The sequence below is a fragment of the Bombina bombina genome, chromosome 7 (genome assembly GCF_027579735.1).
Source record: "Bombina bombina isolate aBomBom1 chromosome 7, aBomBom1.pri, whole genome shotgun sequence".
Taxonomy (NCBI): domain Eukaryota; kingdom Metazoa; phylum Chordata; class Amphibia; order Anura; family Bombinatoridae; genus Bombina; species Bombina bombina.
Genome location: NC_069505.1, coordinates 40,797,715 through 40,812,086, shown reverse-complemented (window position 1 = coordinate 40,812,086; position 14,372 = coordinate 40,797,715).

The following is a 14,372-nucleotide window of genomic DNA, read 5'->3' as shown; positions in this document are numbered from 1 at the left end:
GAGATAGCAACTAAAAACAGAACTTTCCAAGATAGAAGTTTAATATCTATGGAATGCATGGGTTAAAACGGAACCCCTTGAAGAACATTAAGAACTAAATTCAAACTCCATGGCGGAGCAACAGATTTAAACACAGGCTTAATTCTAACCAAAGCCTGACAAAACGACTGAACGTCTGGGACATCTGCCAGATGCTTGTGAAGTAAGATTGACAAAGCAGAAGTCTGTCCCTTTAAAGAACTAGCTGATAACCCCTTCTCCAATCCTTCTTGGAGAAAGGACAAAATCCTAGGAATCCTGATCTTACTCCATGATTAGCCTTTGGATTCACACCAATAAAGATATTTACGCCATATCTTATGATAACTTTTCCTAGTGACAGGCTTTCGAGCCTGAAGCAAGGTATCAATGACCGACTCGGAGAATCCCCGCTTAGATAAAATCAAGCGTTCAATCTCCAGGGAGTCAGCCGCAGAGAAACTAGATTTGGATGTTGGAACGGACCCTGAATGAGAAGGTCCTGTCTCAGAGACAGTTCACACGGTGGCAGAGATGACATTTCCACCAGATCTGCATACCAAGTCCTGCGTGGCCTGAAACGTGTTGAATATTGCTCTCAGTTCTAGAATATTTATTGGAAGTAGGGCCTCCTGCTGAGTCCACACACCCTGAGCCTTCAGGGAATTCCAGACTATGCCCCAGCCCAAAAGGCTGGCGTCCGTCGTCACTATGACCCATGCTGGCCTTCGGAAGCATATTCCCTGGGACAGATGATCTTGTGACAACCACCAAAGAAGAGAGTCTCTGGTCTCTAGATCTAGATTTATCCGCAGAGATAAATCCGTATAATCCCCATTCCACTGTCTGAGCATGCACAGTTGCAGTGGTCTGAGATGCAAGCGAGCAAACAGAACTATGTCCATTGCCGCTACCATTAGTCCAATTACCTCCATACACTGAGCCACTGTCGGCCGAGGAATGGAATGAAGTGCTCGGCAAGTGGTTAAGATTTTTTATTTTCGGACCTCCGTCAGAAAAATTTTCATGTCTAACGAGTCCATCAGAGTTCCTAGGAATGGAACTCTTGTTAGAGGAACAAGAGAACTCTTTTTTATGTTTACCTTCCACCCGTGAGATCTTAGAAAAGCCAACACGATGGTCATGTGAGATTTGGCTAAATGGTAAGTTGACGCCTGAATCACGATATCGTCCAGATAGGGCGCCACTGCTATGCCCCACGGCCTTAGCACCGCCAGAAGGGACCCTAGCACCTTTGTGAAAATTCTGGGAGCTGTGGCCAACCCGAAAGGAAGGGCCACAAACTGGTAATGTTTGTCCAGGAAGGCGATTCTGAGGAACTGGTGATGATCTTTGTGGATAGGAATGTGAAGCTACGCATCCTTCAAATCCACGGTGGTCATATATTGACCCTCCTGGATCATTGGTAAAATTGTCCAAATGGTCTCCATCTTGAAGGATGGGACTCTGAGAAATTTGTTTAGAATCTTGAGATCTAAAATCGGTCTGAAGGTTCCCTCTTTTTTGGGAACCACGAACAGATTGGAGTAAAACCCCTGCCCCTGTTCTACTTTTGGAATTGGGCAGATTACTCCCATGGTATATAAGTCTTCTACACAGCGTAAGAACGCCTCTCTTTTTGTCTGGTTTACAGACAAACGTGAAAGATGAAATCTCCCCCTTGGGAGGGAATCTCCGAATTCTAGACAATACCCCTGGGTATCCTGAACATCTCTTGCCCAAGCCTGAGCGAAGAGAGAAAGTCTGCCCCCTACTAGATCCGGTCCCGGATCGGGGGCTGCCCCTTCATGCTGTTTTGGTAGCAGCAGCGGGCTTCTTGGACTGTTTACCTTTATTCCAGGTCTGGTTAGGTCTCCAGACTGACTTGGATTGAGCAAAATTCCCCTCCTGCTTTGTGGCAGAGGAGGAAGTAGAGGGTCCACCTTTAAAGTTTCGAAAGGAACGAAAATTATTTTGTTTGGCCCTCATTTTATTCGTCTTGTCCTCTATCCAAAATATTATCTAATGGGGTCTCAACCTTAAGAGACTCCTCTAGAGCCTCAAACCAAAAAGAGGCTGCAGTAGTTACAGGAACAATGCACGCTATAGGTTGTAGAAGAAAACCCTGATGAATAAACAATTTCTTTAGAAGGCCCTCTAATTTTGTATCCATAGGATCTTTGAAAGCACAACTGTCCTCAATAGGTATAGTTGTACACTTAGCCAGGGTAGAAATAGCTCCCTCCACCTTAGGAACCGTCTGCCACGAATCCCGAATGGTGTCAGATATGGGAAACATTTTCTTAAAAGTAGGAGGGGGAGAGAACGGAATGCCTGGTCTATACCATTCCTTAGTAACAATGTCCGAAATCCTCTTAGGGACTGGAAAAACATTAGTGTAAGCAGGGGCCTCTAGATATATATCCATTTTACACAATTTCTCTGGAGGTATGACAATAGGGTTACAATCATCCAGAGTCGCCAAAACCTCCCTGAGTAACAAGCGGAGGTGTTTAAGCTTAAACTTAAAGGCCGTCATATCTGAGTCTGTTTGAGGGAACATCTTTCCTGAATCAAAAAGCTCTCCCTCAGACAGCAATTCCCCCACCCCCAAATCAGAACACTGTGAGGGTACATCGGAGATGGCCAATAAAGCATCAGAGGGCTCAGCATTTACTCTAATACCGGACCTACTGCACTTACACTGCAAACCAGGCAGTTTAGATAATACCTCTGTAAGGGTAGTAGACATAAATGCAGCCATATCTTGCAGGGTGAAAGAATTAGATGCACTAGAAGTACTTGGGGTCACTTGGGCGGGCGTTAAAGGTTGTGACACTTGGGGAGAAGTAGATGGCATAACCTAACTCTCTTCTGACTGAGAATCATCCTCAGACATACTTTTATCAGCTAAAATATGTTCTTTGCAATGTAAGGCCCTTTCAGTACATGAGGGACACATTTGAAGTGGGGGTTCCACAATGGCTTCTAAACACATGGAACATTGAATTTCCTCAATGTCAGACATGTTAAAACAGGCTAGTAATGACCACAAAAAGACTTGAAACACTTTATTTTATGAAAAAAATAACAATCTGAAAAAACTGTACTGCGCCTTTAAGAGAAAAAAGCATACAATTTTTCCAAAACTGCTTTAAAACGATAAAATTATCAAAATTTTATGATAAATGCATCCCAACTTGTCAGCTAAGTTTGCCCCACAAGGAAAGGAGTACTTAACCCTTACCAAAAAAAACGTTGTGCTATAAAACGTTAAATTTAAACAAAAACACCCCCTGCACCTCGCCACAGCCCTGCTGTGGCGCCTACCTGCCCTCAGGGGTCTGTAAAATCGGATTAACCCTTCGATTAGGCCCAAACTGTCTCTGAAAGGCCCACCGGAGTTGAAGCTTGGTGCTTGTCTGGGAAAAACAACTGCGCAACTGAGGTGAAAATAGGCCCCGCCCATCTCACTCGATGTCTCACAGCCTAAAATAACCGCACCAGAGCGGTCTAAAACCTAGCCATGTGGGTTCATATACCCATTAAGTGAAGCCATGTGTACCCTCCATTCTTAAATAAAGTAAAAACGTTTCCCATAAAAAAATGTTATCTGTAACTCCCAACATAGAAACGTTTGCCCACAAACATCATATCATCAGTGTCAACCATTTTTATATAGCCCAATATACAGGTCCAGTAATACCCCTCTCTATACATTAGGATTACTGCTTACCCTTTCCCTCATGGGGATATTTTCAGCCAATTCTGAAATAACACAGTCTCTCCAGAAAAAAATGACTGAACATACCTCAATGCTTGTAGCATGAAAAACGTTCCTCACACTTTAGTTTCTTAAGTACTCCTCAGTTATTCTGTGGGAACTACTCTGGATCTTAGTAACAACTGCTAAGATCATCAGTCTCCAGGCAGAAGTCTTCATCCATCTGATGCCTGGGAGAAAATAGCACTCACCGGTACCATTTATAATAAAAAAAAGTCTTGCTTGAAGAAAATAAAAACTAACATTTTATCACCTCTTTCACTTTACCCTTCCTATTACTTAGAGTAGGCAAAGAGAATGACTGGGGGGTGGAGTCAAAGGTGGAGCTATATAGACAGCTCTGCTGTGGTGCTCTTTGCCACTTACTGTTAGCAGGAGGATAATATCCCACAAGTAAAGGATGAATCCGTGGACTTGTCGTATCTTATAGAAGAAATAAAAAACACTACCAGTAAAGCCCCATTTTAAAACTAAAGTACCCTAAAAAAAATATATATATAAACTAAAATAGCCCCTCCCAAAAAAAACAAAAAACTATCTTTTAAAAAAACCTAATCTAAGAAACCCGCTGATTCCCCCCAGAGGAGCCAGATTTAAGATGGTGAGTAAAAACTTTGGGGTTTAGCATTAGGCTTTTTTTGGTGGGGGGCTGTTTTTTTAATATACATTTTTGCCAAAAGCGCTATAACTTTTTTGCTAAAAGAGCTATAATAACCTTTTTGCTAAAAGAGCTATAATCACTTAAACCAGGGTACTGTTCAACAAATGCCCTTTTCAGGTTGATTTTTAAAGTAGGTTTATTTTTGTTTTAGTATAGGGTTTGTTTACAGGGTCTTTTTTGCAGGGTACTTTAGTTTTAGCATAGGGCTTTTACTGGTAGTGTTTTTTTTATTTTTGGTAATTTTTTATTTACAATGTATTTGATTTTTTGTAACTTAGGGGGTCTTAGGTTAGGGGTCTTGTGGGTTTATAGAGTAGGGGGTTAAGTAGCATAGGGGTTATTGCTGTGTGGGTAATGGTGGTTTAGGAGTTCAGTAATGTAGGGTTTAGTGCAGGGGGTGTAATGGTGGTTTAGGGGTTAGGTAATTTAGAGGTTATTGAAGTTTAGGGGTTAATAGTGTAGCGGGACAATTTGCTATAGGGAATGTGGTGGATTAGGGTTTAATAGTGTAGCATGGTAGGTTGCAATAGGGAATGTGATGGATTAGGTGTAAATAGTGTAGTGGAGTAAGGGGATGTAGCAGTTTTGGAGTTATTAGAGTAGGGGGCTTACTGCGTTGGGGGTTAATGCGCAAGTGTAGGTGTTATTTTTTTTTTTAATTTCACTGCCCCACTGCGCATCGGGTTTCGTTTTTACTTTTGTTTTTCCCCCCAAATATAATTTTATTGAGGTGTTAGACGGTTAATACAGGACATTTTTTCAAGCTTATCATGCATCAAAATGTACAGATGTTATGAAACAGCCCCGGTGTTACAAAATATGACATTCTATAAGAGTTGTTGCAGAATACTATACTATCCTAAAAATATTGGAATGTCTTAAAATATATTAGTCTGTGTGGGGAGATAAACATGCAACACCTATTTTTTTAATTATTTAAACAATAAATATATTGATATGTCCCCTTTTAATGTAATGGGGGAACAAATTAAATGTTATCCCCCAAAAATAGGCAAGGGTCTCTCATGGGCCCCTAGTGTATTAAATGTGACTGAAGGGGATTTTAAGGGGGATAAAGAACAATAAAGTTTTCAATGGATGCATTTTCCTTTGCTTACTGAGTAAGCGATATCTGGGGGTGCGGGGGAGAGTGAGGTTGGCTGACCCGTACTATGGAAACGAAAATAACTATGGCCTAGATTTGGAGTTTTGTCGGTAACGACCCGAAAAACTAACGCCGGCTTTTTTCTGGCCGCACCATAAAAATAACTCTGGTATTGAGAGTCCACATAAAGGCTGCGTTAGGCTCCAAAAAAGGAGCGTAGAGCATTTTTTTTTTTTTTTTTTTTTTTTTTTTAATTCTTTTTTTATTGAAGAGAATTCAGGCATACAGCATGTAAACAGTTACACAAAGATAATTCAAAATTGTACAATGTCACATACAATGAGATAGGAGATGTAACTTTCTAGTATATAACGTAATGCACACTAATGATCTGATACATAGATATATATGGGCAAAGGTAACTTTCCTTGACACGTGTTAGATTGGATCATGATTTAGAAACATATGATAGTACACTCAATACAGGTCTAACCTTTATTCATACACATTTACCCGGGTTTCTCATTGCCTGTTACCCGAACTCTCTTAATTTTAACTTTATTAAACTAAACTAAACCTAAACAAAAACAACACCAAAATAATAAAGAAAACTAATAAACACTAAATCCTCCATAGATCCATAGATTTCAGAGGTATACAGTCCCCCTTAGATAAGTAGGAGAAGAATCATTATATGTTGTTCAGTATAATAAGACAAACAAGCCTAGGCATTCAATTGGGCAATTAGTCTACTCGAGCATCACTGAGTAAGGTAGTATAAAAGAGGCAAAACTGATTTAACTATTGAATTGTATTGTAGTTGGCCCATATAGTATGTATATTTTTAAGAGTCAGCATATGCTTTAGTCAGTAAAGGTTCTATTATCCTGAGACAGCAGATTACTATAGAAGTTGGAACTGTGCACTAATATTAAGTGAAAGGAGGGTAGATATCAACTATTATGTCCGCCTCAGTACAGTATTTCAAAGCACCGCTGCCATACCACTGCCTCCACGAGCATCACCCACAGGAGCAATGTAAAGTCAGGGGGACACCGAATAGGGTGCAAGGAGAGTTGTAATAAGAAATCCTTAAAGCAAAATAAGCAAAATGGGCTTAACCAAGCAAACCACATCCACATGATTTTCCAGACACCTGTTTTATACTATGGTTCCTCCCATGAGTCGCTGAGCACATGAAGATAGCAGGAGCCCCCCATGCAAAGCTCTTAAATAAAGAGTATAATGATTTGGCCCACATTATATACAATATTAGGGTTTAGTGTAAACCATAAGGTTCTATCATCATGAAACTTCGGACAGCTTGAAAAGGGGGCTTATGCTGACCACCATGTCTGTCTTAATGTATTGTTGCAGGAAGCAAAATGGGTGACTCAACCTTGAATTGTAAATAGCAGATTAAGAGTATATAGCATGTCCTTCCAAACATGTCAAATTGGATGAGGCAATTACCTTACCATATCAGACAAGATGTTGTGGAACTGTATTTAAATTTTGATCAAAAGCAAGCATATGCAAGTTACTGTGCCTGTCTCCCTATAGTGCTGCAGAAGGGGAAGTATAAGCTGCAGCTCCAATCAGTGGATTGCAGCTTAGGCAATATGCAGTGTTTCAGTTTTTATATGGAGGACTATGAGAAATTCAGTCAGCATAACATGTGCCTCAATAATAGGTACTGATCTAATAGGTGGGGTGTTATTGTCAACATACAATACTCACTGTAAAGTATGACATTCACTGAGTATTTGTAGGCAAATTCCCTGTTGTGAGATCACTAGTGCTAACCAGACTGAACATTGGAAATGTGACATTGCTTATATAGATATCCCAGTAATCAACAAACCGGTACCATAAAAATGTGGTCTTTAGCTTTTAACAAGGTAATCTTATACGAATTGAAAACAAAGGTAAGCCATTGCGATGCTCTAGTTTCCATAGGTATACACTCTGAGATGAATGCATCACTCGTTTCAAAGTCCACAACATTCCTAAGGGAACATCAGTTAAGGTATATGGAGAGTTATAACAAGAAAAACATAGAAAAACTTAAACATATAACAATAATCAATATTTGCAGAGGGTATGAACCTCCTGTCGTATCAGTTCCGATTCTATTTCCCTCATCTACAATTAGCCAGATTGACAGAGAGACTGTGGCTCCGCAACAAACAAACAGTACTGGGTGAATAGATTACCCGATTCCAGCACGGGTTAGAATTAGACAAACACAGTTCAGTGGAGCACAGCCTGCCTGCGGGGGACAACAACCGCCATGCTGTTTTCTATGAACATAGGGATAGTTGTTAACTCTTGCGGTCAGTTGCGGAGCCTGTAGAGAAGTAGTGTAGTGCAATGTATCAGGCGCAACTGCGGGTTGTCCATTTCGCCGTAGAACTGGGGTCACAACGTCACAGTCCGCTTCCCATGGGTATATCGCAAATTGAAGATCCTTAGTCCCGGGAGTTGTGGCACTGTTCTTCGCCGCCTGTGTAAGATACTGTGCAGCTGTGTTGTCCAGGCTCAGTGAAGAAGTGGTAACATGAGGGCAGGGTCGTATACCAGCAACCAAAGCATCCGCTGCCAGAGGGGTCCCAGCCACCCTCGACTTATCTAGTAAGGCTTGCCGAGATACAGGTACGTGGAATTCTTGTATTTCACAGAGAAGACCTTCCACAGCTATTGTGAGAGAGTGCAACGACGGCGCAAAGACTTCAATAAGGGCTGCGGTCAGGCGCTCCATGGTGAGCACGTCTAAAAGGCCCTAGGGCTGAATTTAACTTTTTTAATGCCTTCTCGGTGGCCAGGGGTTGTAGTGTCCTGATCCTACGGGTTTCCCGGGCACAAGTATTGCCAAGGGAGGTCTGGATGGCTTGGGATCCGCCACAGTGCCTTTATGAGCAAGATTCATTCACGGAGCGTTGTGAATCTGTGGCCATCTTGTTTAGCCGCCTACCGGAAGTCCCGCGTAGAGCATTTTTAACGCAGCTTCAACTCTCGATACCAGAGTTGCTTACGGACGCGGCCAGCCTCAAAAACGTGCTCGTGCACGATTCCCCCATAGGAAACAATGGGGCTGTTTGAGCTGAAAAAAAAACAAACACCTGCAAAAAAGCCGCGTTCAGCTCCTAACGCAGCCCCATTGTTTGCTATGCGGTAACCCTTCCTACGTCTGCACTTAACACTCTAACATGTACCCCGAGTCTAAACACCCCTAACCTTACACTTATTAACCCCTAATCTGCCGCCCCCGCTATCGCTGACCCCTGCATATTATTATTAACCCCTAATCTGCCGATCCGTAAACCGCCGCTACTTACATTATCCCTATGTACCCCTAATCTGCTGCCCTAACATCACCGACCCCTATATTATATTTATTAACCCCTAATCTGCCCCCCACAACGTCGCCTCCACCTGCCTACACTTATTAACCCCTAATCTGCCGAGCGGACCTGAGCGCTACTATAATAAAGTTATTAACCCCTAATCCGCCTCACTAACCCTATCATAAATAGTATTAACCCCTAATCTGCCCTCCCTAACATCGCCGACACCTAACTTCAAACATTAACCCCTAATCTGCCGACTGGAGCTCACCGCTATTCTAATAAATGTATTAACCCCTAAAGCTAAGTCTAACCCTAACACTAACACCCCCCTAAGTTAAATATAATTTAAATCTAACGAAATTAATTAACTCTTATTAAATAAATTATTCCTATTTAAAGCTAAATACTTACCTGTAAAATAAATCCTAATATAGCTACAATATAAATTATAATTATATTATAGCTATTTTAGGATTTATATTTATTTTACAGGTAACTTTGTATTTATTTTAACCAGGTACAATAGCTATTAAATAGTTAAGAACTATTTAATATCTAAAATAGTTAAAATAATTACAAATTTACCTGTAAAAGAAATCCTAACCTAAGTTACAAATAAACCTAACACTAGACTATCAATAAATTAATTAAATAAACTACCTGCAATTACCTACAATTAACCTAACACTACACTATCAATAAATTAATTAAATACAATTGCTACAAATAAATACAATTAAATAAACTAGCTAAAGTACAAAAAATAAAAAAGAACTAAGTTACAAAAAATAAAAAAATATTTACAAACATAAGAAAAATATTACAACAATTTTAAACTGATTACACCTACTCTAAGCCCCCTAATAAAATAACAAAGCCCCCCAAAATAAAAAAATGCCCTACCCTATTCTAAATTACTAAAGTTCAAAGCTCTTTCACCTTACCAGCCCTGAACAGGGCCCTTTGCGGGGCATGCCCCAAGAAATACAGCTCTTTTGCCTGTAAAAAAAAAACATACAATACCCAAGCCCCCCAACATTACAACCCACCACCCACATACCCCTAATCTAACCCAAACCCCCCTTAAATAAACCTAACACTAAGCCCCTGAAGATCATCCTACCTTGTCTTCACCATACCAGGTTCACCGATCGGTCCAGAAGAGCTCCTCCGATGTCCTGATCCAAGCCCAAGCGGGGGGCTGAAGAGGTCCATGATCCGGCTGAAGTCTTCATCCAAGCGGGGCAGAAGAGGTCTTCCATCCAATTGAAGTCTTCATCCAAGCGGCATCCATCCGGAGCGAAGCGGCAGCATCCTGAAGACCTCCACCGCGGAACATCTATCCTGGCCGACGACTGAATGATGAATGACGGTTCCTTTAAATGACGTCATCCAAGATGGCGTCCCCCGAATTCCGATTGGCTGATAGGATTCTATCAGCCAATCGGAATTAAGGTAGGAATATTCTGATTGGCTGATGGAATCAGCCAATCAGAATCAAGTTCAATCCGATTGGCTGATCGGATCAGCCAATCGAATTGAGCTTACATTCTATTGGCTGTTCCGATCAGCCAATAGAATGTAAGCTCAATCTGATTGGCTGATTGGATCAGCCAATCGGATTGAACTTGATTCTGATTGGCTGATTCCATCAGCCAATCAGAATATTCCTACCTTAATTCCGATTGGCTGATAGAATCCTATCAGCCAATTGGAATTCGAGGGACGCCATCTTGGATGACGTCATTTAAAGGAACCGTCATTCGTCGTTCAGTCGTCGGCCAGGATGGATGTTCCGCGGTGGAGGTCTTCAGGATGCTGCCGCTTCGCTCCGGATGGATGCCGCTTGGATGAAGACTTCAATCGGATGGAAGACCTCTGACGACCTCTGACGACTTAGAAAATCCGCCTCCCAGTTCTCTACGCCTGGGATGTGGATCGCTGACAGATGGCAAGAGTGAGACACTGCCCAGCGAATTATCTTTGAGACTTCTAACATCGCTAGGGAACTCCTGGTTCCCCCTTGATGGTTGATGTAAGCCACAGTCGTGATGTTGTCCGACTGAAATCTGATGAACCTCAGGGTTGCTAACTGAGGCCAAGCTAGAAGAGCATTGAATATTGCTCTTAACTCCAGAATATTTATTGGGAGGAGTTTCTCCTCCTGAGTCCACGATCCCTGAGCCTTCAGGGAGTTCCAGACTGCGCCCCAACCTAGAAGGCTGGCATCTGTTGTTACAATCGTCCAATCTGGCCTGCGAAAGGTCATACCCTTGGACAGATGGACCCGAGATAGCCACCAGAGAAGAGAATCTCTGATCTCTTGATCCAGATTTAGTAGAGGGGACAAATCTGAGTAATCCCCATTCCACTGACTTAGCATGCATAATTGCAGCGGTCTGAGATGCAGGCGCGCAAATGGCACTATGTCCATTGCCGCTACCATTAAGCCGATTACTTCCATGCACTGAGCCACTGACGGACGTGGAATGGAATGAAGGACACGGCAAGCATTTAGAAGTTTTGATAACCTGGACTCCGTCAGGTAAATTTTCATCTCTACAGAATCTATAAGAGTCCCTAGGAAGGTGACTCTTGGGAGTGGGGATAGAGAACTCTTTTCCACGTTCACTTTCCACCCATGCGACCTCAGAAATGCCAGAACTATCTCTGTATGAGACTTGGCAATTTGAAAGCTTGATGCCTGTATCAGGATGTCGTCTAGATACGGAGCCACCGCTATGCCTCGCGGTCTTAGAACCGCCAGAAGTGAGCCCAAAACCTTTGTAAAGATTCTCGGGGCTGTTGCCAACCCGAAGGGAAGAGCTACAAATTGGTAATGCCTGTCTAGAAAGGCAAACCTTAGGAACCGATGATGATCTTTGTGAATCGGTATGTGAAGGTAGGCATCCTTTAAGTCCACTGTGGTCATGTACTGACCCTCTTGGATCATGGGTAGGATGGTCCGAATAGTTTCCATTTTGAATGATGGAACTCTGAGGAATTTGTTTAAGATCTTTAGATCCGAGATTGGTCTGAAGGTTCCCTCTTTCTTGGGAACCACAAACAGATTTGAATAAAATCCCTGTCCCTGTTCCGTCCGCGGAACTGGATGGATCACTCCCATTACTAGGAGGTCTTGCACACAGCTTAGGAATGCCTCTTTCTTTATCTGGTTTGCTGATAACCTTGAAATATGAAATCTCCCTTGTGGAGGAGAAGCTTTGAAGTCCAGAAGATATCCCTGAGATATGATCTCCAACGCCCAGGGATCCTGAACATCTCTTGCCCACGCCTGGGTGAAGAGAGAAAGTCTGCCCCCCACTAGATCCGTTTCCGGATAGGGGGCCGTTCCTTCATGCTGTCTGAGGGCAGCAGCAGGTTTTCTGGCCTGCTTGCCCTTGTTCCAGGACTGGTTAGGTTTCCAGGCCTGTCTGGAATGAGCAACAGTTCCCTCTTGTTTTGAAGCGGAGGAAGTTGATGCTGCTCCTGCCTTGAAATTTCGAAAGGCACGAAAATTAGACTGTTTGGCCTTTGATTTGGCCCTGTCCTGAGGAAGGGTATGACCCTTGCCTCCAGTAATGTCAGCAATAATTTCCTTCAAGCCAGGCCCGAATAAGGTCTGCCCCTTGAAAGGAATGTTGAGTAACTTAGACTTTGAAGTCACGTCAGCTGACCAGGATTTAAGCCATAGCGCCCTACGCGCCTGGATGGCGAATCCGGAATTCTTAGCCGTTAGTTTAGTCAAATGAACAATGGCATCAGAAACAAATGAGTTAGCTAGCTTAAGCGTTCTAAGCTTGTCAATAATTTCCTCCAATGGAGCTGTATGGATGGCCTCTTCCAGGGCCTCAAACCAGAATGCCGCCGCAGCAGTGACAGGCGCAATGCATGCAAGGGGCTGCAAAATAAAACCTTGTTGAATAAACATTTTCTTAAGGTAACCCTCTAATTTTTTATCCATTGGATCTGAAAACGCACAACTGTCCTCAACCGTGATAGTGGTACGCTTTGCTAAAGTAGAAACTGCTCCCTCCACCTTAGGGACCGTCTGCCATAAGTCCCGTGTAGTGGCATCTAAAGGAAACATTTTTCTAAATATAGGAGGTGGGGAAAAGGGCACACCGGGTCTATCCCACTCCTTGCTAATAATTTCTGTAAGCCTTTTAGGTATAGGAAAAACGTCAGTACACACCGGCACTGCATAGTATCTATCCAGCCTACATAATTTCTCTGGAATTGCAACTGTGTTACAGTCATTCAGAGCAGCTAATACCTCCCCAAGCAATACACGGAGGTTCTCAAGCTTAAATTTAAAATTAGAAATCTCTGAATCAGGTTTTCCCGAGTCAGAGATGTCACCCACAGAATGAAGCTCTCCGTCCTCATGTTCTGCATACTGTGACGCAGTATCAGACATGGCTTTTACAGCATTTGCGCGCTCTGTATCTCTCCTAACCCCAGAGCTATTGCGCTTGCCTCTTAATTCAGGCAATCTAGATAATACCTCTGACAGGGTATTATTCATGATTGCAGCCATGTCCTGCAAAGTAATCGCTATGGGTGTCCCTGATGTAATTGGCGCCATATTATTCCCCTCAGCGGGAGGCGAAGGGTCTGACACGTGGGGAGAGTTAGTCGGCATAACTTCCCCCTCGACAGAACCCTCTGGTGATAATTCTTTTATAGATAAAGACTGATCTTTACTGTTTAAGGTGAAATCAATACATTTAGTACACATTCTCCTATGGGGCTCCACCATGGCTTTCAAACATAATGAACAAGTAGGTTCCTCTGTATCAGACATGTTTAAACAGACTAGCAATGAGACTATCAAGCTTGGAAAACACTTAAAACAAGTTTACAAGCAATATAAAAAACGTTACTGCGCCTTTAAGAAACACAAATTTTGTCCAAATTTGAAATAACAGTGAAAAAAGGCAGTTACACTAACGAAATTTTTACAGTGTATGTAACAAGTTAGCAGAGCATTGCACCCACTTGCAAATGGATAATTAACCCCTTAATACCAAAAACGGAATAACAAATGACAAAAACGTTTTTTAAACAGTCACAACAACTGCCACAGCTCTACTGTGGCTTTTTACCTCCCTCAATACGACTTTTGAAGCCTTTTGAGCCCTTCAGAGAAGTCCTGGAACATGCAGGAAGAAGCTGGATGTCTGTGTCTGTAATTTTTGCTGCGCAAAAAAGCGCTAAAATAGGCCCCTCCCACTCATATTACAACAGTGGAAAGCCTCCAGGAACTGTTTCTAGGCAAAATTCAAGCCAGCCATGTGGAAAAAACTAGGCCCCAATAAGTTTTATCACCAAACATATATAAAAAACGAATAAACATGCCAGCAAATGTTTTAAAATACACTTTTATAAGAGTATGTATCTCTATTAATAAGCCTGATACCAGTCGCTATCACTGCATTTAAGGCTTTACTT